Consider the following 20,566-nt stretch of genomic DNA (forward strand, 5'->3'; position numbering starts at 1 on the left):
TCAATGGGAGAGACACAGAAGAGTTTTCTGACATGAACCTTCAAATATTGGAGGAAATGGTTAGTGGAGCCTATGCAAATTTCCTTCCCAACCATTTTAGAACTTTAAATGACAAATAAAACATGCTGAATGGGAATTAGTGTCAAGTATTTTATATATCTATTAAAACTCACAACTGTCTGCCATAATTATGATTAACCCCTTTTTTACATGAGTCAACTAAATGAGACTTACAGAGATGTAAAGCAGAAAAATGTTTCTTTGGTTCAGTGGCATGGGTAGGGATTTAAGGACAGAAATCCTCATTCCAATGTCCTTTCTCATTTCATTATACTGCATGAATCTACTCTACTGTATCCACATGATAGAATATGTACCTTGACCTTTGTAGTCCAGTATGGCAGCTGCTAGTCACATGCAGTGCTTTAAATTTAAATAAATTAAAATGAAGTAAAATTTAGAATTTAGTTCCTTGGTCACATAGGCCATATTTCAAATGTTCAGTAGTCACATGTGGCAAGTGGTTTCTCTATCAGACAGAGCAGATACAGAACACTTCAACGAATGCGGTAAGTTCTAGACAGAGCAAGTGCTTCTCTAGATGAGAAAAAAAATGGTGTAGCCAAGTGGGGGGGCATAGGCTCTAGAGTCAACAGATTTGGGCTTGAAACCTACCTTTCTCACAATTAATTGTATGGTCTGAGATAAGTTATTTACCTTCCTCAAGTCTCAATTCACTGGTTTGAAGCATGAGGACGAGTTAAGATTTTCCCTCAAAGTGTTATTGTAAGAGTCAAACAACAGAATTCCAGAAAATTGATAAGCACTAGGCAGAAGTTGGTTATTATTATACACATTCTAGTTTTAAGAAAATGCCTAAGTTTTATTTGAAAACAGGATAAAGATGGTGCATACATATTTGATTTACTGGCGTGATAAAATAAACCAGGTTGGTGTGGGAGCTTCCCCATTGCACGTATGGTAAAAATGTTACCCAGGGATCCCATTTGTGCATATATTTGCTACCCCATTCCTAGTGGTTCATCCTTAAATTCCTGGGGCTCAGCTTAGGGCCTCTCGTAAGGCAGTTTTACGCAGCTGACTGAAATGAAGGGAGAGATGACAGGAGAGAGAAAAGACGATGGTGAGATACTGTGTTTTTTTCTAGCTCATCACATCTTTCATCACACCACAAAGCCCCAGTCCCATGTTAAGGAGCTAAGGTGACCAGTCTTACTGGTTTTCCTAGTGTAGGACTTTCACCGCTTTAGAAGTTAAGTCCTATATTCTGGGAAACTCTTAGGCCCAGGCAAACCAGGAAGGTTAGTCATCAGACTATGTTTAGCCTGAAGGAGAATCTGATTGTAAAGTCAATTTCAAGGTTTGTCTACTTCTATAGCCTAATATTACTTTAATATAAGCAATAAGCATTCATTTTATAGTTAAGTAAGAACATGAGGTTCAGCCCCCAAATGATGAAGCCTTAATAGATACCAGAGTCTCTCTCATTTTGTTGTGAGAGGGGCAAGGAAATGGGCTGGTAGTCAGGGGAGGGCTGGGACTGGAGAAGGAGCAGAAGGACCCAATAGAAAATTTGCCTGCTGCTCAGTTTCCATATTTTATTCCATCGCATGATTTCTCTTAACCATAACGGTCATTGAAAGACTTTGAGGTAAGAAAAGGACGAGATTAAGGCTTGATGTCCTTAGGAGCATGCCCTGGGAGCTGCAAGTTCAAGGTTGTGATCCCAGTTCTATAATGAATTACTTGTTGGACTTTGAATAAATGCCTTAATTTTCCAGGAATTTGTTTTCCTCTTTGGAAGATGAAGGGAAACATGTGCCAAACTGATCCTGAAACTCTTCCTAAACCAAATACTTAGGATTTAATGAGAACACCTCACTCAATGTTTTCTTTCTGAGTACTGACTAGTGAAAGCCTATGTGGCGCTATCACAGGAGTGTGCTGCCACCTCGTGGTATTTTCGGTTGTCTGCATGCATTAGTTTGGAAAATTTCTGATTTAATACAATATTTTAATATTATTTTCCCTTAAAGGAATACAGACATTTGCTTAACATTTAAAAACTTTAGAATTTTCTATTCTTGAGCTTGTTTCTACTGATTACTCTGTAAGCATGCATACACACATAAGAAGGGCACGTGATGTATTGAGCACTGGTGTTCTATGCAACTGATGAATCACAGAACTCTACCACTGAAATTAATGATACACTATATGTTAATTAACTGCATTCAAATAAAATAAAAATAAAACAATAATGGACAGAATTAACATGCATTGAGTGCCTTTTATGCAATGAGCACTTATATAGAGACAGTGCAAATATTGCTTTAGAAATATAGGTACTATAGCCAAACTATGGAAAGAACCTAAATGTATATCAACAGATGAATGTATAAAGAAGATGTGGTATATATACACAATGGAATACTATGCAGCCATCAAAAGAAATGAAATCTTGCCATTTGCGACAACATGGATGGAACTAGAGCGTATCATGCTTAGTGAAATAAGTCAAGCGGAGAAAGACAACTATCATATGATCTCCCTGACATGAGGAAGTGGTGATGCAACATGAGGGCTTAAGTGGGTAGGAGAAGAATAAATGAAACAAGATGGGATTGGGAGGGAGACAAACCATAAGTGACTCTTAATCTCACAAAACAAACTGAGGGTTGTTGGGGGGAGGGGGCTTGGGAGAAGGGGGTGGGGTTATGGACATTGGGGGGTGTGTGTGCTTTGGTGAGTGCTGTGGGGTGTGTGGACCTGGCGATTCACGGACCTGTACCCCTGGGGATAAAAATATATGTTTATAAAATATTAAAAATTTAAAAAAAAGAAATATAGGTACTATATTTATGCATATCAGTTTTATCTCGTATCTTTCTTCTTCAATGTCAAAAAGCTGAAGTAGGGCTCTGGAAAAGAAAGAACAGTGTAGCTGCCCCTTTCATGTTTGGGTCTTGGTGGTTGGAGCCCCAGTGGCCTCTTTCAGATGAAAAGACACTGGCCAGTGTTTTGCTCCATATAAAGTCACCATGTCTTATAAAATGCTGCATTTTGGGCAAAATTGGCTGTTTTCTGTCAAGAACAGTTGGTTGATTTGTGTGAGGAAGTTTTTGACTTTGGAAGGCTGCTGTCCACTTAATGGTTTATCCAGGAATGTAGTGAAATTACTCCTCCAGACTGTAACACAAAGGAAAAATAAGTGGTAAATGAGATTTTGAGATTAGTCAGGAGGCAAAGTTTAGGATTGGCTGATGTCACTTTATTCTAAGTGGTATCACACGTGGAACTATTGGGATTTCATCAAGATCAAAAGCTTTTGCCCAGCAAAGGAAACAGTTAACAAAACCAAAAGACAACTGACAGAATGGGAGAAAATATTTGCAAACGACATATCAGATAAAGGGCTAGTGTCCAAAATCTATAAAGAACTTAGCAAACTCAACACCCAAAGAACAAATAATCCAATCAAGAAATGGGCAGAAGACATGAATAGACATTTCTGCAAAGAAGACATCCAGATGGCCAACAGACACATGAAAAAGTGCTCCACATCACTCGGCATCAGGGAAATACAAATCAAAACCACAATGAGATACCACCTCATACCAGTCAGAATGGCTAAAATTAACAAGTCAGGAAATGACAGATGTTGGCGAGGATGTGGAGAAAGGGGAACCCTCCTACACTGTTGGTGGGAATGCAAGCTGGTGCAACAGCTCTAGAAAACAGCATGGAGGTTCCTCAAAAAGTTGAAAATAGAGCTACCCTAGGACCCAGCAATTGCATTACTCTGTATTTACCCTAAAGATACAAATGTAGTGATCCAAAGGGGCACATGCACCTGAATGGTTATAGCAGCAGTGTCCACAATAGCCAAACTATGGAAAGAAACATTATATATATATACACACATATATATATGTATATATATGTATATATATACATATATAATGTGTATATGTATATGTATATGTATATATATGTATATATGTGTATATATACATATATAATGTATATATGTATATGTATATGTATATATACATATATGTATATATATATATATGTGTATATATATATAATGTTTCTTTCCATAGTTTGGCTATTGTGGACACTGCTGCTATAACCATTCAGGTGCATGTGCCCCTTTGGATCACTACATTTGTATCTTTAGGGTAAATACATGTATGTATATATATATGTATGTATATACATGTATATACATGTATATATATGTATATATATATAATGTTTCTTTCCATAGTTTGGCTATGTCCACAATAGCTATTGTGGACATATATATATATATATATGTATGTATATGTATATATGTATATATATATAATGTTTCATACACATATATATATGTGTGTATGTATATGTATATATGTATATATGTATATATGTATATATATATATAATGGAATACTATGGAGACATCAAAAGAAATGAAATCTTGCCATTTGCAATGACGTGGATGGAACTAGAGGGTATTAAGCTTAGTGAAATAAATCAATTGGAGAAAGACAACTATCATATGATCTCCCTGATATGAGGAAGTTGAGAGGCAACATGGGGGGCTTGAGGGGTAGGAAAGATTAAATGAAACAAGATGGTATTGGGAGGGAGACAAACCATAAGAGACTCTTAATCTCACAAAACAAACTGAGGGTTGCCGGGGAAGAGGGGTAGTTAGGGTGGTTGGGTTATGGACATTGGGGAAGGTATGTGTTATGGTGAGTCCTGTGAAGTGTATAAACCTGGTGATTCACAGACCTGTACCCCTGGGGCTAATAATACATTATATGTTAATTAAAAATAATTAAACAATAAATTGATACTTATGTCACTAAAATCTTATATCTTTATCAATTTATCCTCTCTTCCATCCATAGGGTTTTGCTTTTGCTATTTATGTTCAGATCAATAGAGAATACATAATATACTTAGCATAATTAACAGCTTATGAAAATTATATCCTTCCATTTATATTATTTAATTTCTTTTCACCATTCATTATTGTTTGCAAGATATACACATCCTGGGGCGCCTGGGTGGCTCAGTGGGTTAAAGCCTCTGCCTTTGGCTCAGGTCATGATCCCAGGGTCCTGGGATGGAGCCCTTTGTTGGGCTCTCTGCTCAGCGGGGAGCCTGCTTCTCTTCCTCTGTCTCTCTGCCTGCCTCTCTGCCTACTTGTGATCTCTGTCTGTCAAATAAATAAATAAATAACAAATCTTTTAAAAAAAAGACATATACACCCTAATATACATAAATAGATGTATACACACACATATATTTATTCATTATAAAGCAATAGCATATAGATCAATACATCACTTATCCAACCTCATATTGATTACAATTTTATTTTCATTTTTTATTAAAAATGGAATTATGTTCACATATATGTCTGCTGTGCCCATGCCTGACAGCTTATTTGGGGTGCTTTATGCCTAGAAGTGGAATTGCTGGGTCATGCAATGTATGTATTTTCCATTTTCTTAGGTATTCATCAATGGTTGTCCAGGTAGGTTGTGACAGTTTACACTTCAAGTTTGAGAACTTTCATTTTTTTCTTGAGTCTCATCTGCCAGTTTGATGGGTGTGAAAAAGTAAGGATTTTAATACCTACCTGATTACTAGTGATATTGAGTGCAATTTAAAATTTTTAAGTTTCATCTTATGTGAATTGACTATTATCCTTAACCTACTATCTGTTTAGTTGTTTTTTTTTCTTATAAATTTATTTGAAATAATTATGTATTCTGGATACTAATCCTTTGGTGATTGTGGTCATTGTAAACATTTTCTCTCAGCTTGTTGGTTGTCTTTGAATGCTGTTATAGTTTATTTTGTCATGTAGATTTTTTAAAGATTTAATTGTAGTCAAAATCATTCACTTTTAAGTAGAGTCTTAAGGATAGAAACCTTATTCTGACTTTGAAAGTGCATTTACTAACTAAAGGAACTCATGGCTAGATATTTCCAAATATCCAAATTCTTCTTTCTTTCTGGCTGGGCTTTAAGAAGATTTTTTTAATGTGCAAATATCTTCAGGGTGGCTTTTTTTTTTTTTTTTTTTTTAACTAAGAATAACTTGGCTATGGCTCAGCCAGTAGAAAAGAAAAAGGAGGAGTCTGCAGTCTTTGTTTGGTGAAGTTAGAAAACAGAGTCCTCAACAGGCAGCTCCACTGGTTTGGAATTCCAGATCAACACTATCCTATTCCTTTAAAATTTTAATTTTAATTTTTAATTTTTTTTTAGAAAAACAGGATAGCATTTTGAGTAGATTTGAGTCTTAATGTGTGTGTATGTATGAATTTCAGGTTTTATATGGATTTCCCCCAATTTAATGTTACTCTTACTTATTAGGAGTCGAGTATACTCATTTGGCAACCTCACTGATTCCAATTTTGACTTTGTTAATGTTTTAATTATTTCTAAGCAGTCTCATTTTTATTAGATTACAGGTTTGAGGGCACCTGGGTGGCTCAGTTGGCTAAGTGTCTGGCTCAGGTTGCGATCTTGAGGTCCTGGGATTGAACCCCATGTCAGGCTCCCCACTCTGTGGTGAGTCGGCTTCTCTCCCTCTCTCTCTGCCCCTCCCCCTTCCACTCATGCTCTCCCTCTCTCTTTCAAATTAATAAGTTAAATTTTAGGAAAAAATAAATACTCAAGTCATTCTTTCCCATCTTTTTTTCCAGTCACATGTGCTGAGTCAAATATGAAGCATTCAGTAGCATGTAACTAAAGACTCACTGAAAGTAGCTGAAAATTTAAGGGTCTATTATTTCATATAACAAGGTTGCTGGAGATACCTTGATTCTAGGATGGGTTCAGTGGAACAAGAACCATATCCCTCTGTTCTGCCATCCTCACAGGTCAGCAATGTCATTTATGGTCACATGATGAAAATTAACACTTCCAGGTGTTAATTTATTATTTTATCTAAAGGAAGAAATTAATTCTCTATTTTCTAGGCCTTTAAAAAACAGGTTCTTTTTAATAAAAATTTCTAAATACACAGACAGTAATTAAATAGAAAAATTGTAAAATCTACATCTCTATACTCATCATGCTAGTTTGGTAGTTAATATTTCAATTCCTTTTATGCCTAAATGAATCACTAATAATTCATTATGTCACTTAACATTCTTACAATAAAAATCCGTGATTTTTTGAAATATGTAATTGTGAGTGCCTTGTTAAAACCAAGAGTAGCGGCACCTGGGTTTCTCAGTGGGTTAAGGCCTCTGCCTTCGGCTTGGGTCATGATCCCAGCATCCTGGGATCGAGCCCCACATCCTGGGATCAAGCCCCGCATCGGGCTCTCTGCTCAGCAGGGAGCCTGATTCCTCCTCTCTCTCTCTCTCTCTGCCTGCCTCTCTGCCTACTTGTGATCTCTATCTGTCAAATAAGTAAATAAAATCTTTAAAAAAAAAAAGGGTAAATCAAAGAACACTCATCATATTTGGTTGTATGTCAGTTTTTTAAAAAGCAAAGATCAGTTGAGCAGTTTTTCCATGATATTGATTTGTTGTTGAGGCCAGGCTCATTTTTGTGTGAAACGACCCATGTGGATATGTCTTATTATTTCATTGGGGTGGTAGTTAACTTTTCTTTGGCTTTTTGTGTTTCTTGCAAACTGGAATTTAGAACTAAAGGCTCAATTCAATTTAAACTTTTTTGGCAAGAATACTACAGAGATATATTCCTGTTACATCCCATTACAGATATATCAGGTTAAGTCGTACCCCACTAGGGATGCAAAATTTTACCATTGGATAAAAGTGATTTTCAGCTGATCTTGCCAATGCAAAATTATATGGAGGGTTTTTATCCCCATTTACAACCACAAATAATTTAGGTATGATTCTTTGATACCATGTGAATATCTAGTTCTATTTCATTCTTTATATCTAGTTCTATTTCATTCTTTCAGTTAATTGCATTAGTATGCACTGATGACTCTTGTTATTAAGGTCCTCTACATTTATTAGCTGCTATTTTTTTGATAACATAGTTTTTTTTCTGAAGTAGAGTTATTATCAGAAAAAAATGTTTAATGTTTTTTCCTTTAATTGTTAATTTTCAGCACAATAATATGCATACACCCCTCTATGAAACTGAGAAAAACTTTTCCAGTAATAGTGTGAATTTCCTTTTTAAGTCTTATTAGACAGAGTTGTATCATATGCTAAGAATAAACCAATCACTGTCAAATGAAATTACAAATGATCACAATTGGCTTGAAATAATGAAATTTTTACATCAAGAAATCACCTCTGGAAGGCTAGCTGTTCTATGGAAGGCCCCATAAAGTACAAGTGGTTATCCAATAATTGGAAAAAAAAAAAAGGAAGAAAGATAAGAATAGCTGGCAAGTGGGTAATCAAGAGTGGTGTGTCAATTAGTTTTGGCAGAAGCAGGGTGGGTTGACCATTTTAATTTTAATTAATTCCCGGAAAATTAAAAAGTTGAAAACCTCCTTTTCTCATTTTGATAGAACTTTCTATTAAGATGGTTATGATATTTCTTAACATTCAAAACATCTTTCTTTCTTAAAAAATTATTTTTATTAACATATAATATATTATTTGTCCCAGGGGTACAGGTCTGTGAATAATCAGGCTGACACATTTCATAGCACTCACCATAGCACATTCCCTCCCCAATGTCCATAACCCAACCATCCTCTCCCTAATCCCCCACCCTCCAGCAACCCTCAGTTTGTTTTGTGAGATTAAGAGTCTCTTATGGTTTGTCTCCCTCCTGATCCCATCTTGTTTAATTTTTTTCTTCCCTACCTCCCACACCTCCCACCTCTCAAATTCCTCATATCAGAGAGATCATATGATAATTGCCTTTCTCTGATTGACTTATTTCATTCAGCATAATACCCTCTAGTTCCATCCATGTCATTGCAAATGGCAAGATTTCATTTCTTCAACACATCCTTCTGAATTCCATTTATTTTCTGCATCTGATAACTTATATATTTTTGAGGTTTATGTGACAGAATCAGTGACAGTGTAATAAAATCCTTATGCAGTTGTAATTTGTGTAGGGGAATTAACTTTCTAGGGTTAATAGTTAAGGTTAAAGCAGGTAATTTTGACTTAGTAATTGCTAAATGACAACATATTGGACATCAAATATTGAGTCTTATGAGACATATTATTTAATAAACCTTTTTTGCTCACTATTTTTTATATGGATGAATTAATTTATTTTTTCCTTCTTTTTCTTATCTTCACTCTAGCAGTTCTGGAACCTGTTCTAGTCATACCTAAATTAGGTATTTAAAAATGCTGAAATGGTAAGGTGTTTGATTATGTCTTTTTTAATCAGTTCAAAAATAATTCAATGCTAACATATTAAAAAAACTATTTCCAATAGCTTATGTGAATAACATATTGACAGACCAAAAAGCCCTGTATGTCTCATGGTTGGATAACAGTGGTTCTCTTTTTCAGTTACAGGTTTTATACTAAAAGTTAATATAAAATAAAAACATTGGTAGTTACAAAAAAAAATCACTAAACCTGGATATGTTTACGTGGCACCAAGACAAAAGGATAAAAAAAAATTACTTCAGAATTAATTAATTCAAATTTCATTAAAAAATAATTACTAACCCCACATAACTTGAATGTAATAAACCCCAATGGGAAGGCTCTTGGCTTGTTTGTTAAGGATACCTTCATTGTAAATGCAGTGTGAATTAGTTCTGCTAAACTTCTTAAACAATGCTCTGATTTATGGGCTATAATATTATATAATTTTTTTCCTTCAGTAGTGAGTTCTTCAACTAAGATTCCTTTAGTATCCATTTAATATCTATAATAATCCCAAACCTAAAAAAATGAAAACAGGTGTTTTTTTAAAAAAAATCTAAAGTCCATTAACTTCAGCTTTCAGTCAAGATAAAGTAACATGAGCCTTTCACCTGAAACAGCCAAAATACTCAGACAAATTCTTTGAAACAATTCTTTTTAATGTGTAAGGAAACAAAGTGGTCCCTGAGACAAAGTGAATTTTACAAGATTGCCCCAGAGAGAGCTTTAAGCTCATGGTGCAGGAAGAAGAAACTGAGGCAGAACCTGGTGGGTTCAATGAGTTAAAGATAGAGCTGAGAGTTCAGATAAACTAAGGACAGAGTTTGTAGGACAGAGTACTAGAAAGATGAGAAAAGCACAGAGAGATTCTCCAGATACATGCAGAGTAATCAAGAGAATATTGATTAGCATATGCATATGGAAAAAATATGCAATAGGATTTTCAGAAGTAGTACTCAGTATTAAACAGTACTGGCATAGTGCCTGTTCACATGAGGACTCATAGTTAATGGGGCATTGCTTAGAATACTTAGGAAGGTCTTCATATAGTAGTGGAGAATAATTAGCCAGACTGAACATGGTTTTGAACTTAACAGCAAAATCACAAAAACAAGACTAAATACATCCTAGATAAAAGCTCAAGAATATTTATAGTAATTAAAAAATATCCAGCATTGGGGCACCTGGGTGGCTCAGCAGGTTAAGCCTCTGCCTTCGGCTCAGGTTATGATCTCAGGGTCCTGGGATCGAGCCCTGCATCAGGCTCTCTGCTCAGCAGGGAGAAGCTCAGCCTGCTTCTCCCTCTCCCTCTGCCTGCCTCTCTGCCTCCTTGTGATCTCTCTCTCTCTGTGTCAAATAAATAAAATATTTGCAAAAAAAAAAATCCAGCATCAAGTAAGAAATTAAGAGATATATAAAGGAGGAGAAAGAATGACCCATAATGAGACTAATCAATCAACAGAAACTTATACAGAACTAAGATAGATGTTGCAATTAGTAGACAAGGACATTGCAATTATAACTGAATTCTATATATTCTAAAAGTTATGGAGGAACATGGAATGTTTTTAAAAGACCCAAATCAAACTTCTAAAGATAAGAACTACAATGTCTATGATAAGAAATACACTGGATGAGATTAACAGCATATTATACATGATAAAAGAAAGATTAGGGAATTTAAAAACATAGCAATAGAAGATATACACAAAGAGAAAATATTTTTTAAATTGAAAAGGTCATCAATAATATGTAGGACAGCTTTAAGTGCTTAGGATATATGTAATTTGAGTCCCTGAGGAACGAGGAGCAGGCAAGAACAAGATTTAAAAAAACAGTGTCTTAGAATTATATAAATTTGGTGAAAACTAGAAACTCACATCTTTAAGATTTCTAACAAACTCTAAGCATAAAAACATGAAGAAACTTATACTGAGAAATATCATGATCGTTATTGTTCACCACCACTGATAATAGAAATATCTTAAAAACAGAAAGAAAAAAACCTTACATTACACATGGAGGCACAAACATAAGAATGACAGTGGATTTCTTACGGGAACAAATGCAAGTGAGAATACAGTGGAGAAAAGTATTTTAAAGTGTCAAATGAAAAACATTATCAACCTAAAATTCAATGTCCAGTGAAAATATATTTCAAGAAAGGAAGGTGAAGGTCAAGTCAAGATGGCAGAGGAATAGGAGGCTGAGAAGACATCAGGTAGCAGGAGATCAGCTAGATAGTTTATCAAACCATTCCAAACACCTACAAATCCAACAGGAGGTTGAGGAGAAGAAGAGCAGCAATTCTAGAAATAGAAAATTGACCACTTTCTGAAAGGTAAGACCTGCTGAGAAGTGAATCCAAAGCGACAGGAAGATAAACCATGGTGGGGAGGGGCTGGCTCCCAGCAAGCAGTGGAGCAATGGAGCACAAAATCAGAACTTTTAGAAGTCTGCTTCACTGAGGGACATCTTTCCAGAGGCTAAGTGGGGGTGGACCCCTCATGGGGACAGCATGATCTCAGGTCCCATGGGGTCACAGAAGGATTGGGGGTGTCTTAGTGTCACAGAGCTTGCAGGTATCAGAGTGGGGAAGACAACTAAAGAGACAGAGCTGAGGAGTGAGCTCTCAACCTGGGGTTACCTTAAACTGTGATCTGTGGCACAGTCAGACCACTGCTTTTGGAGCAGGGACCCCACAAGTGGTAGATTTGGGGAGACCCCCTCCCCCAGGAAGAGCAGCAGGATCTTCTGGGTTTGGAGACTCTGAACAGGGCTGTATGCCAGAGACAGAGACGCTGGTCATGGGCTGGGTGAGCTCAGCACATGGCCAGAGGCCAGGGAGATGGGAGTGATTGAGTGCTTTTCTCCGAGGGTGCACTGAAGAGTGAGAGCGCATCCCGAGCTCTTGGCTCCTCTGGGCTGGAGATTGGGAGGTCACCATTTTCATTCCCATCCTCTAGAACTCTATGGAAAGCATTTAGGGAACAAAAGCTCCCAAGAGTGAGCCTGAGCAAACTACTTATCCTGGCCCCTGGTAAGGGTGGTGCAATTCTGCCTTGGGCATAGACACATGAGAATCACTACAACAGGTCCCCTCCCCCAGAAGATCAGCAAGAAATCCAGCCAAGACCAAGCTCACACATCAAAGAGAACAGCGGAATTCCAGAGGAAGAGAAAGCAAAGCATGGAATTCATGGCTTTCTCCCCATGATTCTTTAATCTTGCAAAATGGGTATGTGCATACAAATGTTTATAGCAGCAATGTCCACAATAATCAAACTATGGAAAGAACCTAGATGTCCATCAATAGATGAATGGATAAAGAAAATGTGGTATATATAAACAATGGAATACTATCAGTCATCAAAAGAATTGAAATCTTGCCATTTGCAACGACATGGATAGAACTAGAGGGTATCATGCTTAGTGAAATAAGTCAATCAGAGAAAAACAATTATCATATGATTTCCCTGATATGAGGAAGCTGAGAGGCAACATGGGGGGCTTAGGTGGTAGGAATGGAAGAAATGAAAGAAGGTGGGATTGGGAAGGAGATAAACCATAAGAAACTCTTAATCTTACAAAAAAACTGAGGGTTGCTGGGGGGAGGGGTTAGGGTTAGGGTGGTTAGGGCTGTGGACATTGGGGAAGGTATGTGTTATGGTGAGTGCTGTGAAGTGTGTAAACCTGGTGACTCACAGACCTGTACCCCTGGGGCTAATAATACATTACATGTTAATAAAAAAATTATAAAAAAAGGAAGAAAAAAAATGAAGGTGAAATAATGATAGCTACAAACATGCAGCTGCTGAATACTATCACCGACAGATCCACACTAGAAGAGGTGTTAAAGAAAATCCTTTCAACAGAAGGATAATGATTCCAGAGAGAAATATGGATCTTTACAAAAGGATAAAAGCCCAAAACAAATAGGAATTACATGGGTAAATATGTTATAATTTTCTTATTGTTTAAATATATTTTAAAATAATTGTTTAAATAAAAAGATTATAATGTATGGCCAAATTTATAACATGTATGAGAGAAATGTATAACTAGGAGGAGAGAAATAAAAGTAGATTTTATAAAATTGTTTTAATATGCACAAATTGGTATAGTATTACTTGAAGATAGAATCTGGTAAGTTTATAATGTATACTGTAAATCTGAAAGCAACCACTGACATAACAAAACAAAAAGTTACAGTTCATAAGTAAATAAAGGGGGCAAATTTAACAATAAAAATACTCAATCCATAATAAAGCAGAAACAAATATGGGACAAAAGTCAGATGGGTTGAGTAGAAAATAAATAGCAAGATGGTTGACTTTCCAAATAGTCGCATGAAAGTAGAGCATCTTGTAAGCAAAACCGAATCTCATGACAATTTTACAATAAATTTAGATGACAAAGTATGGCTGTCATTCTTTAAATACAAGAAGGTGGGAAAAAACCACCAATAACCTCAAGGAATATTACTTGCCTCGGTGTGGGAAAAAAACAAATGCAGAAATGGAATTTCTAATAGCTATAAGGAAAAAAAATTCAAAATAGCCAACAGATAATCACTTGGAAGTTTTCCTCATTCTAACAGGGAGTATATGCCAGGGACCTGTGGTAAAGCCTTTCAAAAAGGACTAATGAGACTCCATCTCAGGACACAGCCCTATGTTGACATGATCCCAATTCTTCACCCCTCCCTTTGACATACTCCATGCTTTGCAGTTGTGTGCTTTTCCACTTAGGCCCCATGCCTTGATTCATGCATGTCACTCACCTTTGCCAAAGGGATTACTACACTGAAAAGTGCAGCTGCATTTGTTTTCACTTTTTTCTCTCAACCATTACTGTAAGACATGCCCAATGTTGCCTGCTGGCAGACAGGAAACATACAGCGAAGAGACAAGCTGCCCCAGTCATCCAGCTAAGGCAATCTTCAACCAACCAGCAGTCCAGACTGCGTAGCCAGGATCAACTGAATTGCCTAGCTGATGATTCCAGTCACTTGAGGCTATATGACACTAGAGTTATGTGTTTCCTTTTTATACCATATTTTTGCAATAACTAGATGATAAGTATGCCAAAGAAAATTTTATTTAAACATTTTATCTTGTGCATTACATTCTGTGTTTGATAACCAAAATTCATTATAAGGCATACTAAGAATGGGTATAGTTCTACATATTTATTTCCTTAAAGCTCATTACTTTTTCATTACTTCTTATATTTCATTGAAATGGGTACCTTCTTATATCTGGATCCACAAACTTGCAATCTACCTAGAACCAAGTTTTATTCCACCAGAGGCAACAAGGCCTTGAGATAATTGTCATTTATACTCAAATAGTCACACTTATTAGTAGACTTATGCTTATTTATTTTAATTATGAATACACTAGTAACATTGTAATATATTTTATAGTATAATATGCAAAATAAAAACCACCTAGCAAAGAGTAAGATATGGTAAGAAAATAGGGACAATGAACTGAGACAATATAAGATTATGAGCTGTCATGTAAAAGCATCAGCAGATAAATTCAGTTTTACTGTAGAAGACAGAAATTAAATGATGAATGGAAATTATGTAAAATATATTATCTCAACCTTAAAACAAGGTTTTTTAAAGACCCAGAGATGCTTCAAGGAGAGTAATAGGAGTAAATGTAATTTCTTCTCTTTGTCTCTTCTATATGGTCCTCATGGGATCGAGGTGGAGCCTGCCATTGTTATCATCCCATAATTGACTTATTTTTTTTTATAAATATAAAGTTTATTTAGCATAGTGTTTAGAAAAATAAGTTCACATCATTTCAGAAAACAAATAAAACACTTAATTGTCCAGGCATAAACCCCTATTACAGTACAACATATATACTTTAGATCTCTTTGGTTGGGTAATTAAGCACAGAAATGTTCTGGGACATGCTCTGTGTGCCATCACCTAGCAGTGCAGTAGAGACTCTGTTACCCCACCCCGTGACATACATTCTGAATAGATTTTCTCTTTGTGTAAGGCACAGTAAAACCATATTGAGTATATAACCGGTCTCCTCTAAACATACAGTACATGCAACAAAAGAACAAAAATTGAGAACCCTGAAAGCCAAAAGAGTCACATGCTACATAATTTTGATTAATAAAGTGCATTGTTGTAATATTTAATTAACATGAAATGTATCAACTAGATACAAAATAACTCTTAGGCTTGACTTATTTTTATCCTCTCTTGGAAGAACACTTTCTACCCAACCATACTATAATAATGAGAGATGCTTTCAGTAGAGCTAACTAAGGGCACCATGACTCCTCTGCTGCATTCCCCAGGCCATGAGGGACTCCACTATTCACTGGTGATTTCGTCTTTGCCTTGCTTAAATTCTCATTCGCCATGATCTCCCTCAGTCCAAGACCTGTGAGATACCCCAGTGCAGGAAAGGGATGCTCATGCAGGGCAGCTCTATAGGCTCAGTTGCATTTTCACTTCAGTTTCTATAAAGAAACATTCATCAGGTTGGAAGGGGCCTCACTAGATCACCTACTTTCTCCTCTTGTCTCTACAAAGGTACAAAATTACAGGAGATTATCAGGAAGAAACTAAGGAAATAAGAAATACTCTTAACTGAAGAATGGAATATTACTAATCTAAAACAGAATAAAACTATGTATTTCAAAACATGACTTTTCCACTTTGTGTGAAATTTTAATTATAAAAATATATGTTATCAAAAATAAAAAATTAAAAAAAAATAAAATAAAATAAAATAAAATCTAAAAAAAATGTTTAATTTTGACATTGTCTTTCACTTCTGTTACATAGTTTCATAAACATTTTTGGATTTCTAGAATTAAACACAGTAGCTTTTGTATCCTTGCATCTACCATTAGAGAATTGCTCCATAAAAGTAAAGAAAGGAATATTCAGGCCAAAGATATATTTATGCCTATTTCAGTCAAATAACTAGTCATTCTGTGTGCCTTCATGAATAAAACTTATTATTGGCAAAACTTACTTGTTACAAATTACAAAAAGTAATTAGTATGCACTCCTCCCAAAATCATGTCCTTTTACCTGAAGGGCAAATCACAACCTACTGGTTATTTCATAATGAAATGGTAGGAAAAGAAGAATATGAAATGCACTCGTACTTTGGGAAAAACCTCCTTTCTGATACTTGTGTATTCCTGTATTTTGGCTGGTGTACACTAGATGGCCCATGGTATTCAGTGACTTTATGAATGAATGAGTTAATACACATTTGTCTAAAAAAAACTATGATCTCAAAACAATGATTTCCTCTTACTGCATACCTGCTGATACAGTTTCATAAAATATAATATAATTTGGTTAATAACAAGGAGAACCAGAATTAAACAGAGAAAATTTTCTGCTAAAATACTGCTAAATATCCAGGTGTATGATGTGAATTTTGTAGTGTCAACAAGGCCTTCTTTCTCTTTTTCTTGTTCTATGGCCCTTTTAATATCTGATGTCTGGTGCCTGAAATTCCCCTGTTAAATCTTTATTCCTTTAAACCTAGCTTTACAATATTTAAGTGTAAACACCCTTGTAGAAGTTAAGATGGTCACTTAGTGCTTTTTAAAAAAATATTTAATTAGGACTATTTCAGCGGATTTCCATTTGCCATAGGAGCAGTGGGGTAAAGAAGAGATCTAAGGATCCTACCACTAAACTGCTGCCAGTTTTCTCCTTTTGTGCACTAAGGTGCTAACATTTTTAGAAAAGTTAATATGTGGCAAGGAAGAGGAAGATGGGCTGAGAGCACTAGGAGCTGAGGGATAAGAGCAGAGGATGAAGAAGACTGTCACCTGCCTGAGGGAGGATGAGAGCAGAATATGGTGATTCTACCATATGTGCTAAATCAAAAATAAATACTTCTTAGATCATTTGGTACTTTTGATAAGCCACAAAGCCTGTCCCCAGTGTCGGGTGATTTAAATCATAACTGATTTTAAAATTTGAATAACAAATAACTGTGTCACTGTATTCAAGAAAACAGTTTCCAAAATTATCAGACAAACAATTCAGACTAGTTACCTGTGTGATTCAAAATAATTGTTTAGAAAATTTTAATATGTATATGGTTCTCTGTCTAATTGGAGACATCATAAAATTACTTTCAGAATTGACATTTTTCTTTCCCAACCCCAAATTTTAATCAACAAATTTTTAAAGTTTCTTTTCTTTTCTTTTCTTTTTTTTTTTTTAACACTTGTACAGACAGTTAAGATCAAATTGGCTTCTTGACAGATTTGTGCAGATATGTAGAATCCATGGATTTCTCCTGGTAGTGTGTCTGAGCTTTCCCATTTCAAGAAGGTTATGATACATTCTATTTTTCAAGGTTTTTATTTTGGATACAAAATTAAATCTCTTGATAACATAAACTCTCACAGACTATTTAAATATTAACCTCTATTCAGGTCTAATGTCTATTCATGGAATTTTAAATCAGGCTTTAATTAGATCCTTCTATTTTAAATTGGAAACATTATCAAAAATAAAATGAATTTGAGGTGATAATTAAAAATGAGAGTGAACACTTATATATCTGTAAAACCTTCAGATATATTTAACACCATGAACATCAAGTGAAGAGCTAAATAGGTATAAAGAAATAATGCTTTATGCATAGATGTCACTTGTGCTATAATGGAAAGAGCACTGGATTTGGAGAGTCACATTAGAAAACTATGAGTCAGGTAACCTACATATTATGTGCTGATGGGCATCACAACATGCCTTAGATTCAGCTTCTAGAAAAGGACACCTAATACAATTGGGTGGCCAATAGGTGCTGATAGCACAAATTTCAATGTCTTCCACAAGAGAAAAAAGAGATTTATGATAGCGGGAATTAGATGGAAGTTTCAATTTTTACCTTGTCTTGTACCTCTTAGCAGGTTCTTGGCATGAGCGACAAGGGAGCAGGCAACCACTCAGATGTAACTGACTTCATTCTTGTAGGTTTCAGGGTCCGTCTAGAGCTCCACATTCTCCTTTTTTCTCCTTTTCCTGCTGGTCTATGGCATGGTCCTTTTGGGGAACATTAGTATGATGGCAATCATTGTAACTGACTCCCAGCTGAACACACCAATGTATTTCGTTCCAGGCAACCTCTCCTTCATTGATCTCTCCTACTCCACTGTTATTGCCCTGAAAACCATGGTCAACTTCCTGTCTGAGAAAAAGACTATCTCCTTTGTAGGTTGTTGGTTCAGCTGTTTCTTTATGCATTTTTTTTTTTTTTTAAGGTTACAGAGGCTTTTCTCCTGGCAGCCATGGCCTGTGACTGATTTACCGCCATTTGCAATCCTCTTCTTTACAGTGTCCACATGTCAAAACGCCTTTGCACTCAGCTGGTGGCTGGTTCTTATCTCTGTGGCTGGCTCGGTTCCATCCTCCAAGTCAACACAACATGCTCAGTGTCTTTCTTTGTTCCCAAGTCATTGATCACTTCTACTCTGATTTTTACCAAATCGAGAAGATCTCCTGTTCCAATCTGTCAATAAGATGGTGTTTTTCAGTTTGGCTGCCTGCATCATTTTGCCTACAATAGTTGTTATTATAGTGTCTTACATGTACATTGTGACCACAGTCTTGAAGTTTCCCTCCAGTGAAGGGAGAAAGAAAGCTTTCTCCACCTGCAGCTCCCATCTGTGAGTGGTAAATTTGAGCCATGGGACTGTCTCCTTTGTGTATCTCACACTTCCAAGCAATCCTGAACTTCATAAAATGGCTTCAGTATTTTACATATTGGTCATACCCATGTTAAACCCTCTGATATATTCTCTAAGAAACAAGGATGTCAAGCAAGCTTTGAGAAAGTCCTTTGGAAGAAAAAAATCTTTATGCTAATTCTACTTTCCTGTGATTTCCCCATTAATGCGCCCTTTCATTGTTTCAGTCTGATTTGCTTTTAATATGGGGTCAAGCCCGAGTGACTTAAGGATCCTTTAAGTTGACAATCCCACAGGGAATTACTTTCATGGAAGGAGAAGTAGCAATCCATCATTTGCTCTTCCTTAGGAGCAGTGCTTACGAGTAGTGTTAAATCTTCAGCATCAGTAACATTTGTAGCCATTCTATCAACAGAAATACACTCCTCACTCTTTGTAGGTATAACCTTATGCTAGAGGGTAAAAGAGGATGTAATTTTAACTTATTTTCCCTGGGCCTATTGAGATGGTAGGCCAAAAATTAGTTTGGTGGGGTCTTAAGCTCAGAATGTAGAATGTCTTATTAGAGAAAGTGTTATTGATAATAGTTTGCTAATCTTTTTTTTTAAGATTTTATTTATTTATTTGACAGAGAGAGAGAGATCACAAGTAGGCAGAGAGGCAGGCAGAGATAGAGGGGGAAACAGGCTCCCTGCTGAGCAGAGAGTCCTCATATGGGGCCCGATCCCAGAACCCTGAGATCATGACCTGAGCTGAAGGCAGAGGCTTAACACACTGAGCCACCCACGTGCCCCAATAGTTTGCTAATCTTACAATGATTTTTCTTCTGGTGAAGATGAATGGAATCTTCAGTAAATAATAACATTTTATAAAGCTGTTCCTTTTCCTGAGTAGTCAGGTACTTGAGAAGACAAAGCCATCTGGAAAGAAAGTTTGGTATTTTTTTTTTCCCTCAATTTTTCTCAACAAGCTCATTGATATGTGTTAAGGAAAGGCCAACCACTTGGGCCAAGTAGGTAGGCTGGGAGTCTGAATAACTTGGTAATACAAATTATTTATGATGTTAGACTTAGTTAATTATCACTTTTACTTAAAATTTAAAGAGTGTAATGATGGAGTACTTCTGGAAATGCCCACTTTATAGTTCAGCTTAAAATCCCCAGTTTAGGTGAGCAACTCAGGTTCCCGGTTTCTGGTGCTTTATGAGCAGGTGTTCAGACTCCATGAGAGCCCAACAGACATTCTCTTAAAGAAGTACTTGGTTTTTGAGGGAGAAAAGGCGTTTCTTCAAAATGTAAGGTTCTTTTTATTTGAAATCTTTTTGGGACCTACCATGGCTCCACTAGGCATATTGATCTGCTATAAAAAGTAGTAGCTTTATTGGACTTCCTAGAGTAGAAGAGGCAAGAAGCATAGTCTGGACCATGTGATAAGTTTATTTTTAAAAATCCAGGTAGGTCAATTGATTTTTCTTGATACCTCTTAGTAAA

General features: G+C 36.0%; 1 pseudogene; it reads left to right on the forward strand.

Annotated features, from left to right (window-relative positions):
• Positions 1 to 18,308: 18,308 nt before the first annotated feature.
• LOC132020346 (olfactory receptor 9K2-like) lies at positions 18,309 to 19,254 on the forward strand (annotated as a pseudogene).
• Positions 19,255 to 20,566: the final 1,312 nt, after the last annotated feature.

Source organism: Mustela nigripes, chromosome 6 (genome assembly GCF_022355385.1).
Source record: "Mustela nigripes isolate SB6536 chromosome 6, MUSNIG.SB6536, whole genome shotgun sequence".
NCBI lineage: Eukaryota > Metazoa > Chordata > Mammalia > Carnivora > Mustelidae > Mustela > Mustela nigripes.